The following is a 15,185-nucleotide window of genomic DNA, read 5'->3' as shown; positions in this document are numbered from 1 at the left end:
ACGGATAACTTTAGAGGTCTATTATATGTATATGGTTAGAGGTCTATTATACGGATAACTTTAGAGGTCTATTATACGTATATGGGTAGAGGTCTATTATACATCAAAGTTAGGTTTTACAGGTGTAGAAACTAGTAAATCAACCCAATGATTTGGTTTAGAAATTTATTGTGAAAATACACATTCACACCTGAAAAATATGTATTTCAAATTATACATTGTATACAATCAATCAACAATCAACATATGGGCAATAATCATAAAAAACACAACTAGTCTTAAACTTCAGCTACAAATTCTGGTAATATGGCAATATACAGTATAGTAACGGCAAACACAAACTAATTACATTAACACACTAACTCAAAACCACATTTTGATTCAAATATACATTTTAAAATGTACAACTTCTATATTTCCAAGAAAAAAAATATTACAATGGAAGTTAAGATGATTTTTGTCCACTATTTGCAAACCCTGTGTAATTGTCCTAACAGTTAGAACCAAAAACCTAGTATTTTCAGTGTCCAGATCTCCTGGCCCCCTGCCTTGCATATGCATTCTTCAAGTAACACATTGCGTGCTCCTTTATTTCTTTTTCTGCTGATTTAGGGCGGGACTTCAGCACCGCAGCTAGGAGAAAATTATATAATATTACTTCCCAAATTAATGATGATTAATATCTTCTTTAGTATAATCTAAAAAATGAACGGTTTACTAACCTCAAAGCTGAAATAAATGTATAAAATTTGGCTTGCATCATAGAAGTTGAGCAATAAAGTCTGTCCTAATTAAAGAGTACCCAAAGTTTGAAAGTACAACATAGAATAAGAATAGAGAAACGGCAAAACGATTTAGTGTCATCTTCCCCATTCACACCATTCCCCATTTCGAATGAATTCTGTATGCGTTAAAAGACAGCTATACACAGAAAACATGCAGGACACTGCTCACGATGTTTGCCGAGCCGAAACACAGTGCGTTTTTCCAAGCCATTTGACAACGCCCGCCCACTGAAAACTGCAGCAGATCGTGTAAAGACGTTCAACTTTGTAACTACTGCACGCACAGGAAGCAGAATAAATTCCTCTTTTCAAACTGTCAAAGGTTTGCTTTGCGAACGCTGCAGGACATCGCACAACCTCTTTTGAACGGGGACAAACGATTTCTTTGGGGCGCAGTAAGTACAGACGTTTAAAAAGCTCCACTATTTTTATGTGCCATTTTTTGCTTATTCACTTACTATTTTAATCAAAATAATATTAAGAAAGATCTGTATGTATTCAGATAGTATTATTATTGTTCATACTTACTCGTCAAAAGAGGATTGCTGAGATATTTGCGGATATACTTCTACGTTTGAAAAACGTGTCCAAAATGGTGACCAACGAATACTAGCAATGCATTGTGGTATATAACCGGAAAATATGCCGGGTTCGATATTTTCTCAACGTATGCGTTTATTAATGTTGTCGATATTATGGTTGAAATTTAACATTGATAATACATCGCGGCTATGTGCCCCCTGCTATGAGCTGATGTGCAATTTTAACGTATGCAGTTAGTAAGGATCGGTCACTGTTGTATGGTATTATATACAGTATAATGACATTATGGAATAGGATGGGGACAGGCCTGGCATCACGGGGGGAGGGAGGAATGTCGCCCCTTCAGTTTTGGGCAAAAAGATGTACCTAACTTACCTAGGAGTATACGGCACTCTGCACAGTGTACGAAGTAATTTTCGCAGTAATTAATTTATTATATTTACTATATTTATTATACACGTGTAAATTAATTACTGCGAAAATAATTTACTTCGTACACTGTGCAGAGTGCCGTATACTCCTAGTTGCGGCACACACGATACATACAGTAAAAAGCCTCAGGCACTGTGTTAGATGTGTTTTCGACGTTATATATGCGTTTATTAATGTCGTCGATTTTACGGTTGCAATTCGACTTTGATTATACGTCGAGGCGACGTATATATACGTATAGCCGTATTTTCGCCGTGAATATACGTATATTCGACGAATCAGTGCCCACTGGGTAAACTCTTCAGCAAACTCTGAACCAGCTCTAAGGAAACTAATCCGATTAGACGTTACTTTGACTCATCTTTTTACGCTAGGGTTAGGGTTAGCATTCCCACGCTACTTAGACACTTTGTTTACGCTCAGTGCTTGATTTTGGGAACTTCAGGACGAGTGGGAATTTTCTCCTATCTGTCAATTCTGTTTTGTTTTGGAGACTCTTGGCTGCCTATGTTGTACAGTGCAGCGTGAAGGAAACATTTTCCAAAACTGTGTCAGCTCAAAAGTTGTAAGAAAACCTCTCCAGCTGCTTTAACTCTCTTCATTTTTGTCATTTAATGTGACACTCGATGTATAACTGGAGCCTCACATATGCAAATGGTGAGGCTCCAGTTCGACACCCAGTTCAATACCACTTTACAGTAAATGACAAAAGCATGGCAGACTGTGCCGGACCGGCAGATTACTTCCGCTTATTTTTACCATATTAAACAATGGAAATCCAACCACTTGCATTTGTGACACTTGATTTTGGCTGCACCTAAGACACTCTTAAATCTTCAAACACATTTCTCTTCTCCCGCAACACTCTTGTCTGTCGGCGCTATGTGGCAGCGTTGCATGACAACCCATCTCACCACGGAAAGGAACCTAACAGCTTTGGTAAGAGAGGAGAAAAGGACCTGGCCCGTACGCGGCTCAAACCCACAACCTTGGCGTTACTAGCACCACCATCTAACCAACTGAGCTAACCGACCTCACAACAGTGGTCCTCTCTGTGCTGCAAAAAATCAAGCTCAGGGAATTTCTTTTGTCCTTTGAATAGAAAGCCGTGTAATTCAGTGTACGGGCTTTCTCGTGCAGTTTCATAGTTCTTGTAACCCAAATCCTACACTGGCCTGAAGTGCCCCCCCATTTCACAGCATTTTTCAGCTGATTTAAAATGTACCTAAAGGAGAAGCATTATTGAAGACCATCAATTACCAAGAGCTTTTGTCAAAGGTTTTGGTGGTCATTTTTAATGACCACAGAGCACTATGACCTCGGTTTTACATCTCATCCAAAAGACAGCGCCCTTTTTCCAACACAGCTTCTCCGTCACTATATTGGGACATTGGGACCCGTACAGACCTCAGAGTGAGCGCCCATTAACACCACTTCCAGCTGGAAGCTTTGTTTTTCCCTGTAGCTCACCCTCATCCTGGTACTGACCTGGCTCACACCTGCTTAGCTTCAGTGGGTTTTCAGTTGCGAGTTGCAAAAGTTGGGATACAAGTGTAGCGGCAATGCTTGTTAATAAGACAGAATTAAGCGTTGGTATGCTGTCCTAAATGAAGCCCCATCTCACCCCCCATCTCTGTGGTGCAGCCACAGAGAAAGTATTCATGCAGACTGATTTAAGTTGTTTTCTTTTGATAGGGAACAGCTCCCAGACAGGGATGCACTTAGCTAAGCCTGGCTATCATGATCAATGGTCATCCATTGGCGCCTATCTGTCTAGGGAGTGCTGAATGGACATCTGGACTGCATTCTTAAGTGTCAAGAGTAAGTGACTTATATCTCACCTTGACCAACCAATCAGGGACTGGCAGGGCGTGGTAATACCACGTGGGTCTCCAATGCCCGCCAAACTCTCAACCAATCAGCACACATCTGTGTCTTGGTCAAAAAGGGAGCGCAAGCTCAGATCGGGGCTCTCCTTGGCCATTTTCGCGCATCCTCAGAGACAATCACGTGACAACTGCTGTTGTCTGCATAGGGACTTGGACTTTGTTCTAAGCGCGAGGCCAAGCATCCCGTACGTACTCAGAATTCTACTAACGTGAATGCTCCGTTTGATCAACGGCAGCCTACAGTTGGACCCTCGTCGACAACCTGAATAGCTTATTCAGAAGCAGCGCTGGACCGGGAACGAACCAGTTTCTTCCCAGGCAAAAGAGTGACTTGTGAGGACTCGCGGTCACACTCTGTGCATAGAGACTTTCTACTAGCCAGCCGGACTGCTGGTAGATCCCCTCGGAGCAACGACTGCCCTGCGCGCCGCAGTCAGATTCCTCCGCCCGTCCTACTCCGAGCTGCACCTTGACTGGTTGGCTGGTAGCCAGAGGACGCCGACACAACGCCCATTGGACAACCGCTGGAACAGAGGCTGCAACAGAGCTTGTCAGCTGGTTTGGTGTTCGTGCCGGGAAATTCCAAATCCATACACAGTGGATAAGTTAACCCCATGTTCTACATTGCGTCTCGAGAATTCAATTGTACCTCAACACAAGTTGTTATCAATTTAATTCATGAGTAATGTATTTACTTCCGAGTTTAGAGTAACAATGGGTAATAACACTGATTAGCGATTTGGTAACCGAACGATATATATTGACATATATTCTCTGTTGTGTATCTCTTTGTGTTTGCATCTCTTCGAGATTATATATCTTGTATATTGATAACCCTCACAGTAAGGTCTGCCGCTCGTATCCAGGCAGACTAGTATATGTTTGGTGCACAATTTATATTAATAAATGTATCTCGTGTATTGAACCCGTGTGTGTGCGTTGTTAGTTGTTCTGGCGATTGATTTTCTAAAAGCCCCAACGAACAACCTCGTGATTACTGCTACAATTAATAAGTGTCTCAGTAAACCCATCAAACCACTACATTTAATGGCGTCCCTGGGTGGGCGAGTTTAGAATGAAATGAGACTCAATCGCACAGAATAACTGATGTTGCTGTGAGTTCAAGTTCAGCACAGCACCGTGGCTTTTATACGCGAATACCGGGTGTGCTGATAACTGCGTAAAGAAATCCCCCTGTTTTCTAGCGTTTAGTGTAACGTGTGCTGATTGGAAATCCATCTGCTCGGGTGTTTAGATTCCATACTGTATTTTGGTAAAAGGAAAAAAAGTAATACTCTTAAAGTTTCTCTGACGTAATGACAATGGCTGCTAAAATGTCTGAAGTGGAGTCGCTTATAAGTACTATTTCTAGCGACGACAATCCTGGTTACTGGAGCGGTATCGAAAAGTTGAACTTTGATGATATTGAGAAGCTGCAAGTAGATTTAGTAGCTAAGGTAGCGAACCAGCTTAACACAGGAGGGTCTGTGAACGCAGTTCAGGTCCTATCTAGTTTCGCCTTAAATCTAGCTAAACAGCTGGAACTGTCTTTGTCCGAGCTGACAAAGTTTCAAACGCTTCAGGGAAAGCTAGAAAGATATAAGGCGGAGCGAGTTGAGTTGTTGGATATAATCAGAGAAAAGAGAGTGAAAAGTGAGGAAAGTGAAGACAGACTCAGGGAAGTTTTAGGTAAATTAGATGACCTGTCTGCTAGAGAAACTGCGGCTGAGGTAGCTAGGAGAGACCTAGAAGCGAGCTTGAAAGAAAAAGAAAAAGAAATTGAGAGTTTAAATGAGCTCAGCCAGGAAAGGCAAAAGGAGTTAGATGCTGCCGTACTGGAAGCAAAACAGGCTAGATCCCACTTACATGCCAGCCCACCTAGCAGCCCGGAGCGCTCACCCAGGAGGTTTCTCCCGGCCAGGGTCTGTGGTCGGATCGGCATGGGGGAGATCGCCGAGTCCTGCGCGAGACGCAAGGGCGATTCAATTCAGGCATAGACCCCCTGCTCCTGATCACGGCCGTCTCCCTGCCCACGGAGAAACTGTAAAAATTAACCTCCACTCCCTGAGGCAGTTAGCCAAAGATGTAGAAAGGTTTGACCCGACAGTGTCAGGGAATAATGTGGAGACCTACATTGATGAGCTGAGATATACTTTGCAGTTTATGCCCGAAGCGTCCGAACAGGAAAAGGCTATGTTAGTAAGGAAAACTACCAGCCGAGCGGTCCACGAGTGGATGTCTAGACAAGGACCTGAGGTCTGTAATAGCTTTGAGGAGCTGTGTCAGGCAATGATCGGAGAATTTTCGGCTTTTATAGATCCCATATCTGCCGTGGCCACAGCGCACCATATTAAGCACGAAAAAGCTGAAGCCCCTCGCGACTATTACCCCTATTATATAATATTTTACTATTATATAACTTGTAAAATATTACCCCCGGTCCATTCTCTTCCAAAAGTGAGAAACACCTGTTTTCTACATTTTGTCTGTTTTAAAACCATATCTCTTTAAACCAAACCAAGAGTTTGTCTTTTGCACTGATATTCTGATTCATTTCAATTTCAAAGAAAAAAAAAACATTATCTTCCAAAGCATCATAAAATTGTCCATTCTTCCAGACTCTACTTCTCTCTTGTAGTAGTACAGCAGACCTTTCCAGGTGAGCAGATCACAGAGTCCGAAATATGCTTCCTCCATCAAGCAAAGTACCTGAACATGACTCGGTCTTCATAAAAGCGCCCCTGTAATAAAGAAATTAAATCCAAAATCAAGAGGGCAGTTGCCTACTGAAGTTCAAGAAGTCATCAATTTTAACCTAGCAACACATTAAAGGCTGCATCTATACAAGTACGATTCTAGAAATGCTCACCAGATTACGTTTTAAGAAAGAACTGCGCCTCAGGTTCCGCCGAGATCTTAACTCGGATGGCAGGATTCAGAGTCCGGAGTGCGGACTGATGGCGCACGGAGGGTCCACATACTGTGGATCCCTCAGTTTTCTTCCGCGTGTTTAAACCGCCAGCGTGTGGCTCTCCTGTCCCCGTGACCTCATTGCTCTGCTCTCGCCTCTGTGCAGCCGAGCCCGACTCATGGTAAAGTGGAAAAAAATATGCCCTCAACGTGGGATTTACTCTGGATCGAGGATAGATGTCACCTTTTTATCGTTGAACAGGATGTATGTGATGTGGCGACTAGGTTCAATTTTGTATCCTTTTAAAAGATTAAGGACTGGGGTGAGCGGGATTTATCACCCTTTCAGCTAAGAACCCGACGTGAGCACCGTTTAAGCTGCATAGACTCGGTCGTTTAACTCTTCTCCATTAGCAGGGTTAAGGTTAAAGAAAAAAAACATTGCTGACTTCTTTTTTTTTTGCCAGCCGCGAGCGCTGATTAGCGAGGTTTGTATTTCATGTTTTGCAAGTTGCATCCATTTTAAGAAAAACAAGTCGTTCAAGACAGGAAATGAATACTTGCATTTAATTAAGTCTAGGCGTATGCGGTTGTCCATAATGACCAGTTCTGTTCGAGAACACAGCACAAAAAAAGGCACCGCTGGGATTCGGACCCAGGATTTCTTGTTTACTAGACAGGCGCTTTAACCAACTAAGCCACGGCGCCCCGGGAGTGCTGTTTTTTTGCAGCCACTTGGACACACCACTCAGACACATCTGCATTCGGTGTGTGCTCCGCCTGCTCGCTGAGCAAGTTGCCACCTTTACATACAATAGCAACATCGACACCAAGAGAAAGGATGACAAATGGCTTTTATCTGGAACTTTTCATGTCCAAGGAGCTCAATGTGCTTTCTGTGTACAACAGGGCCACTGAACTCCACACTGGCCACTGAACCACAGCAGTGGCTTGCTGGCTTGACATCTCCCAAGGAAAATGTTGAAATCGCATGTGGAACAGGAAAAGGACCCTCGAGTACGAGGGAAAAAAAAGAAAAAGATCATCTGGAGCGTGCCAACCCGTGTCTGGACAGCCCAGTTTCATTGACGAGGTGGCCGAGTGGTTAAGGCGATGGACTGCTAATCCATTGTGCTCTGCACGCATGGGTTCGAATCCCATCCTCGGCGCTCTCTATGTCTGACACGTGTGCCTGTTAGATGTTGGCCCTCCTTCTGTTTGCTCCAGTACTAGAGCTGTACATTTTCTAGCGGTGGCTGAACATGGTATAGTAGGCTAACGTCGGTATCGAGCAGTGGCAGTAACAGTATTTACGTGCCGCTGCTGCCAAGTGGCTCTGGGTTGAGACCGCATTTTCACTTACTTGCAGCACAAACGGAGAAAGCGATTTTTGACAGTCTCTCGAGAGACTGCGCTAGGTGTTTAGGGATAGACTTTGTCAGTTCCCCCTGGGATGATGGCCTCTCAAATAGTTTGTGATTCCTCTAGACGTTTATACAGTAGAAGCCTGCTTCGTGGCTTAAATCCAAGCTAAGGAAACGAGTTAGAGGTCTGATGCAGAACTGCACTGTATGTGTGAGGAAAGCTGCCCCCTTCTGTTCCATGTCGACCGAACAGAGGACTGTAAAGGATACGACCAAGAAACTTTAGGATGCTGGTTGGAATCCAGCTCCAAAGAAGCCCCTTTGGGTGTTATGTCATGAAAAAGTAAGAACAGAGAATCTCCCTTTGATCAAAAGCGCAACAGAACTGTTTTCCGTGGAGCAGGTTTCAGACCCGTAGACCTGTTTTATTTGTATGGCGTTCGTAAGCGCGCAAAACAAGGACAATTCCTGCGTCTAACACGAATGTAAATGCTTTTGAAAGTGCAGTGTGGTGCAGCTTGTAAAATCCTTGTCCACATTTGTGGTTTGTTGATGTTTTTTTTCTGTCTGCCAAAGTTGCATTTTGACATCCGGACGGTGAGACTTTATCATTTGAACGTGAAGCCAGCCTTAAACCCTCTGAGGCGTGTCTGTCTGCCGGCATGTATCTTGTGAAAGGTATTTTTTTTTTAACGGAGAGCGACTTTAAAAAGGTTTCCGCAGACACCTCGCACTCCGGAGGAGGAATGCGGCGGCGGCGAGCTCACTGTAGTTGTGGCCGAAGAGTTAAGGCGATGGACTTGAAATCCATTGAGGACTCCCTGCTCAGGTTCGAATCCTGCTGACTACGGCGTCTGCTGCACGTCGCCTTGTGCCTGTGTGGCAAAGGCGAAGTGCCGCTTCTCCTTTCCTGGTACTATAAAAATGCTACATCGCTTGGTCCTGCTTCCATGGAAAGCAGTTCTTCAGGTAATTCTACTCTCTTACCAAAGCTGTTAGGTTCCTTTCCGTGGTGAGATGGGTTGTCATGCAACGCTTCCACATAGTGCCGACAGACAAGTGTGTTGCGGGAGAAGAGAAAAGTGTTAGAAGATTTAAGAGTTTCTTAGGTGGAGCCAAAATCAAGTGTCACAAATGCAAGTGGGAAGATTTCCAATGTTTAATATGGTCAAAATAAGCGGAAGTTATCTGCTGGTCCGGCACAGTTTGCCATGCTTTTGTCATATACTGTAAAGTGGTGTCGAACTGGGTGTCGAACTGGAGCCGCACCATTTGCATATGTGAGGCTCCAGTTATACATCGAGTGTCACATTAAATGACAAAAATGAAGAGAGTTGTAGCAGCTGGAGAGGTTTTCTTACAACTCTTGAGCTGACACAGTTTTGGAAAATGTTTCCTTCACGCTGCACTGTACAACATAGGCAGCCAAGAGTCTCCAAAACAAAACAGAATGGACAGATAGGAGAAAATTCCCACTCGTCCTGAAGTTCCCAAAATCCAGCACTGAGCGTAAACAAAGTGTCTAAGTAGCGTGGGAATGCTAACCCTAACCCTAGCTGGAGTTTGAGCAATCCGGCACTGAGCGTAAGAAGATGAGTCAAAGTAACGTCTAATCGGATTAGTTTCCTTAGAGCTGGTTCAGAGTTTGCTCAAGAGTTTACCTTTCACAGATGCGCAAAGAAGAATGTTGGGGGTGCACGCTTCAAGGTGCCTTACAGCTGTAGGGAGTGATTCGAGACGATTCGTGGCGTGTGCTCGTTCCCATGTACCGTACGCCCCGGGGTGCAGTGCTAGGATGACGTACAATACCACTTGGGCACGTAACGGCGTTATGTGCAGGGTTTTCGTTTGTTCGTTTTGTTTTGCTCTGCTTTGCTTTGTTTTGCTTTCCATCGCGTTGGTAAGAGCGTAAATAAAAATGCGATTCCTGTGTCTACCACTAATGTAAGAGCTATTTCAAGTGCGACGTGGTGCGGCTTTTCAAATGCTTGTGGGCATTTCTCTGTTGTTGATTCTTTTTTTGTGTGTAACAAAGTGGCATTTTCATGTCCGGACGGGGAGACTTTATCATTCCGACATGAAGCCAGCCTTAAACCCTCTGAGGCGTGTCTGTCTGCCGGCACGTATTTTGTCAAAGGTATTATTTTTTTTTAACGGAGAGCGACTTTGAAAAGGTTTCCGCAGCCACGTCGCACTCCGTGTTAGATTAAAGGAGGAATGCGGCGATGGTGAACTCGCTGTAGTCGTGGCCGAGTGGTTAAGGCGATGGACTCGAAATCCGTTGGGGACTCCCCATGCAGGTTCAAATCTTGCCGACTACGGCGTCTGCCGCACGTCTCCTTGTGCCTGCGCGGCAAAGGTGAAGTGCCGCTTCTCCTTCCCTGGTACTATAAAAACACTAAATAGCTTGGCCCCGCTGCCATGGAAATGAGTTCTTCAAATAACCACACATCTTGCGTTCGCACCTCTGGTGTTCTACTTATGCCTTTGAAAACCTAATGAATAAAACTGAAAGAACCGACACAATATGTAGGTGCTCGTAAAGCATGCATTAAAGAACTGTTAACAGCAAGGGTTTCAGTGGGTTAACTGAGGAGAAGGCGTAATCGCTAATTGTTGACTTTTTATTTGGTGTTAGAAACACTCTTACTGTGCATGACGTGCAACAAATTTAGCCACAGAAATTGCATCACGCTTTCATGTATGCTATTGCAGACACCAACGTTGCCTAGATAGAAAACCGAAATAGCCGTGGGTTTGCTTGCTGGTCTGAAGGATCTCTCTTCGAATCTCTATCATTTGTCAATGGAAGTAAAAGGTGCTGCAATCTGATACGTTCAGAATCAAACCCGCAGCTGTTGTTCGACTTTATTTCTTGACTAATTACAACTGAGTGTCGCATGAGCAGTTACGTAAACTTGTCTGATATATTTGAACACAAATGCCTTTCTTCAATTAAAACTAACAGTACATTGTCAGGGACATTCAGTTCTATACAAACAAGAGACAGACAAGAGAACATTTAGTATATAATAGACAGAAAGAGGTTCGAATCCTGCCGACTACGTTGTCCACCTCCTGTCGTTGTGTTTCGGCGCAAGCAAAGAAGCGCGCCTGTTCGGTGTTCCTGGTGGTTTTAAAATGCCAAATTGCTTGTACCCGCTCCCTTGCAAATAAGTTCTTCAGCGTCCGCGAATGGCATTTTACAGCTGGAAGCAGATGTCGACGCTTTTTGCACAGAGCACCAAAAAAGCGTCTTTTTTGAAGGCCCGGGTTCTGAGCGTTGGTGGTTCAGTGGTAGAATTCTCGCCTGCCACGCGGGAGGCTCGGCTTTGATTCCCGGCCAATGCAGTGGCTTTTGCAGCGAGCTGCTCCATCACTTGCATCCCCTTGCAACTCGCAACTGAAAACCCACTGAAGCTAAGCAGGTGTGAGCCAGGTCAGTACCCGGATGAGGGTGAGCTACAGGGAAAAACAAAGCTTCCAGCTGGAAGCGGTGTTAATGGTGCCGGCGGTGGGGCGCTCACCCTGAGGTCTGTGCGGGTCCCAATGCCCCAGCATAGTGACGGAGACACTGTGTTGTAAAAGGGCGCTGTCTTTTGGATGAGATGTAAAACCGAGGTCACAGCGCTCTGTGGTCATTAAAAATGACCACCAAAACCTTTGACAAAAGCTCTTGGTAATTGATCGTCTTCAATAATGCTTCTCCTTTAGGTACATTTTAAATCAGCTGAAAAATTCTGTGAAATGGGGGGCACTTCAGGCCAGTGTAGGATTTGGGTTACAAGAACCATGAAACTGCATGAGAAAGCCCGTACACTGAATTACACGGCTTTCTATTCAAAGGAGGGCAAAAGAAATTCCCTGAGTTCGATTTTTTGCAGCACAGAGAGAGCCACTGTCGTGAGGCCGGTTAGCTCAGTTGGTTAGAGCATGGTGCTAATAACGCCAAAGTCACAGGTTCGTGCCCCTTACTGGCCAGGTCCTTTTCTACTCTCTTACCAAAGCTGTTAGGTTCCTTTCCGTGGTGAGAGGGGTTGTCATGCAACGCTGCCACATAGTGCCGACAGACAATTAAATGACAAAAATGAAGAGAGTTAAAGCAGCTGGAGAGGTTCTCTTACAACTTTTGAGCTGACACAGTTTTGGAAAATAATTCCTTCACGCTGCAGTGTACCATATAGGCAGCCAAGAGTCTCCAAAACAAAACAGAATTGACAGTCATATAATGTCCATTAACCCCGGTTTTAAACGCAGCATCATGTCTGCCATCATAAGAATATGAGTCCAATATTTTAGAATATAGTCAGAATGACTTCTAACCTTAGCTGTGGTGTCTTTAATCCCTATTGCTCAATGCATGGTGTACGTACTGCATACATGTGTCTTGAGAATGAGGAATGGGCCCCTGAGACAGTCATTTGCCTGTTTCACAAATGATCGTATTTTACTAGAGATTCTGTTTGGGATTCAGATGTGCATTCGGACAGCAATCCCTTTCAAGAAATGATATGTTCTGGATGAGGTCAAAGGTGCTAGAACACTGTATTTAGGATGTGTTTGCAGTGATTGTGTGTCTCCTGCTTCAACGCAGTGATATATAGATGTGCTCCTGTAATTTATTGGTACATGCCCAGGGCAGTAAGTAGTCTGAGGATTTATTTCCAGACGGCATAGAACAGTGAAGCACTTCTACTTAAATTATTACATTATACACAATTTGAGTTCATTTTAAAAAGTAAAAGGTAATGAAAGGAATGCATTTTCATAAGAAAGATAATACCGATATGCATGTGATAATCTTCCTTATATCATGTAGTGCGTCATTTGGACACTTTGTGGGCTTGAAATACAAAGAAAATCATGTTCTATGGTACAAGATAAATACAAAACTTAATCATTTATTTTAATTAGATTTGTTTATAAAGCATAAGCAATCATTTATTACATTAATATATGTGAAAATGACATTTTAGCACCATAATATTACATACAGGTCTCTAGCTTCAACACAGTGATATATATATATATGCTCAGTGATTTATTGGTACATGCCCAGGGCAATAATCAGAATTAGTATTTATTTCCATACGGGCTACAGGTAATGTTGTGAAATACTTCAACACACTGGATCGCAGATTTAGACCCCCTGCACTCTTACTCCTTAAAAACCAAAGAAATGAAGATATGTAGCAATCACATTGTAACAGGGGTGACAGTGACTTAATGCTTATACTACTGGACTTCTGGTACCTTTAGGGTACGGTGTTCCCTGAAGGGCTCTCAAACCCCGCATTTCAGATGCCTAGCTGTATTGCTGATGTGTTGCACCTCAGAATCACTTTTAAACCTTACCTCTGGTATCTTTAATCCCTATTGCTCAACGCATGGTGAAAGTATTGCATAAATGTGTCTGAAAATGAGCAATGGGCACCTGAGAGACTCATTTGCCTGTTTCACAAATGATCATATTTGACTAGAGATTCTGTTTGGGATTCAGTTGTGCATTCTGACAGCAATCTCTTTCAAAAAATGATTTTACCTTATCGCGGCTTTGCCCTTCTTGCCTTTTTGGACAATATCTCCATCTTGTGGTCGTTGTTGGTAATGTCTAGACAATATCTCCATCTTGTGGTCGTTGTTGGTAATGTTTTCTTATGCCCTTTTTTTATTTCAATTCTCTATTAGATGATTCTAGAATCTCTACAATAGAGTTGAAAACATCAGTTTTATAGCAGACAATATGACATTATTTATAGTCCAATTAGAAATTTATTACCCTGTTTTTAACATAATAACAAATTAAAACTAAGTTTGGAACACCAGGGAACATAAAAAATGATTTTTAGGAAAACCATGAGGTTCTCTGTGTCCGATGCCTGCAAGGGGAGAAAGCTAGAATCCTTTGATTTTTCCAAATTTGAAAATAAACATCATATAACAACAGCTTTCATTCCTAGGAGTGAAAAACAACCATTTTTGAAGACATATTAGTTTCTAAAACACTACAATAAAGTTAAAAACATCCATTTTATATTACATTATTTTTTGTGAAATAATTAAATTGGCTTATTTCTCTCGCATTAAATTGGCTACAAATGCAAGAATTCAACCAGATATTCTTGTAAAATGTATAATGTTGCATTGCAGTTAGTTAATGTAGTTAGTCCATAGTCAGCAATCTAAACTTTATTGTTAAGCTTTAATGATTGATGTTGTACCAGTAACCTTTAGAAATACTATAGTACTTCACAAATGCTTTGTGTGTTTGGAAACCTTTTGAGTAAAAGCCTTATAAAAATAGGTTTAGTTTTTACAGGACATCACAAAGAAATAGGATGGTATAATTCTTATAATTGCTTAGTGATTGTATTTGGAAGATTATGCACTAAACAGACTTCAGGAATGCCAGTGGATCATTGTGCTATTTGGAATTATTCCAAAAATCAAGTGACCTCTTTGCTGTAGTATTTTTAGTATTATTTATTTAGTATTAATAAAGAATAGATTTATTAAAGTCGTGCGATGTGCAAGCGGGATATGTAAAATAATTTAAAATAAAGTTTTTTATTATTGTTATAGAGAAACATGATCAGATTTTCCCTGGTTCAGAAAAAAAACGATTAAAATCTGTAATCTTTCCACTTGTATGTCATCAGACATTAACGAGTACAACCCCCCTCTCTGCCGGAGTGCTGGCTGTGACGAATTAAACCAATTTCACAGGTGTTTTCAAAGTAGGAAGTACAGTGTTAACTAGTAGATGGCCTCCTCAATGAAATCGCTTCAACATGCTAATGCGTTGGTGTAACAGTCCGGGCGTGGCAAGCTTCCAATGTCAACTCGACTCGATTGGAAGACAATGAACGTATTTTAGCCCTAAATGAATTAATAGCAAACATGGTTTACATAAAAGACATTTTTCCAAGAAAGTTTATAATAATACAATCTATAGTTGAAATCTGAGCCTAAATATAAAGAAAAAAGCATTTTCAGAGAGCAATCACGCTGTGTTTATGTAGAAAAAGCGATTAGGTTTATGAGCAATCTAATTACCTATTCGCTTAAAACGCTATATAAAATAAAGTTTATTTAAAGATGAATGATAAGTGTCGCAGTTTTAATAATTTTCGTAGTAGGGCTTGGACAGATTCCAAGTGCATTTTTGCAATTTACGTTGCATTGTCCAATGTGATGTTGTAATACAGTTTAGAATACAGTAAGTCTAAACTGTATCAGCTTTATTTATGGGTTGCAATTTA

At 42.3% G+C, this 15,185-nt stretch overlaps 2 non-coding genes across 2 annotated transcripts; both read left to right on the top strand.

Annotated features, from left to right (window-relative positions):
* The first annotated feature begins 7,646 nt into the window (after positions 1-7,646).
* trnas-gcu (transfer RNA serine (anticodon GCU)) lies at positions 7,647-7,728 on the top strand. The gene has a single exon. It is a non-coding gene; the product is annotated as a tRNA-Ser (tRNA).
* Positions 7,729-10,162: 2,434 nt separating this feature from the next.
* On the top strand, positions 10,163-10,244 carry trnas-cga (transfer RNA serine (anticodon CGA)). The gene has a single exon. It is a non-coding gene; the product is annotated as a tRNA-Ser (tRNA).
* Positions 10,245-15,185: the final 4,941 nt, after the last annotated feature.

Source organism: Lepisosteus platostomus, unplaced genomic scaffold, assembly GCF_059453375.1.
Source record: "Lepisosteus platostomus isolate fLepPlt1 unplaced genomic scaffold, fLepPlt1.hap1 Scaffold_42_H1, whole genome shotgun sequence".
NCBI lineage: Eukaryota > Metazoa > Chordata > Actinopteri > Semionotiformes > Lepisosteidae > Lepisosteus > Lepisosteus platostomus.
Note: the sequence above shows the minus strand (reverse complement) of the source record. Positions and strands in the feature narration are given on the sequence as shown.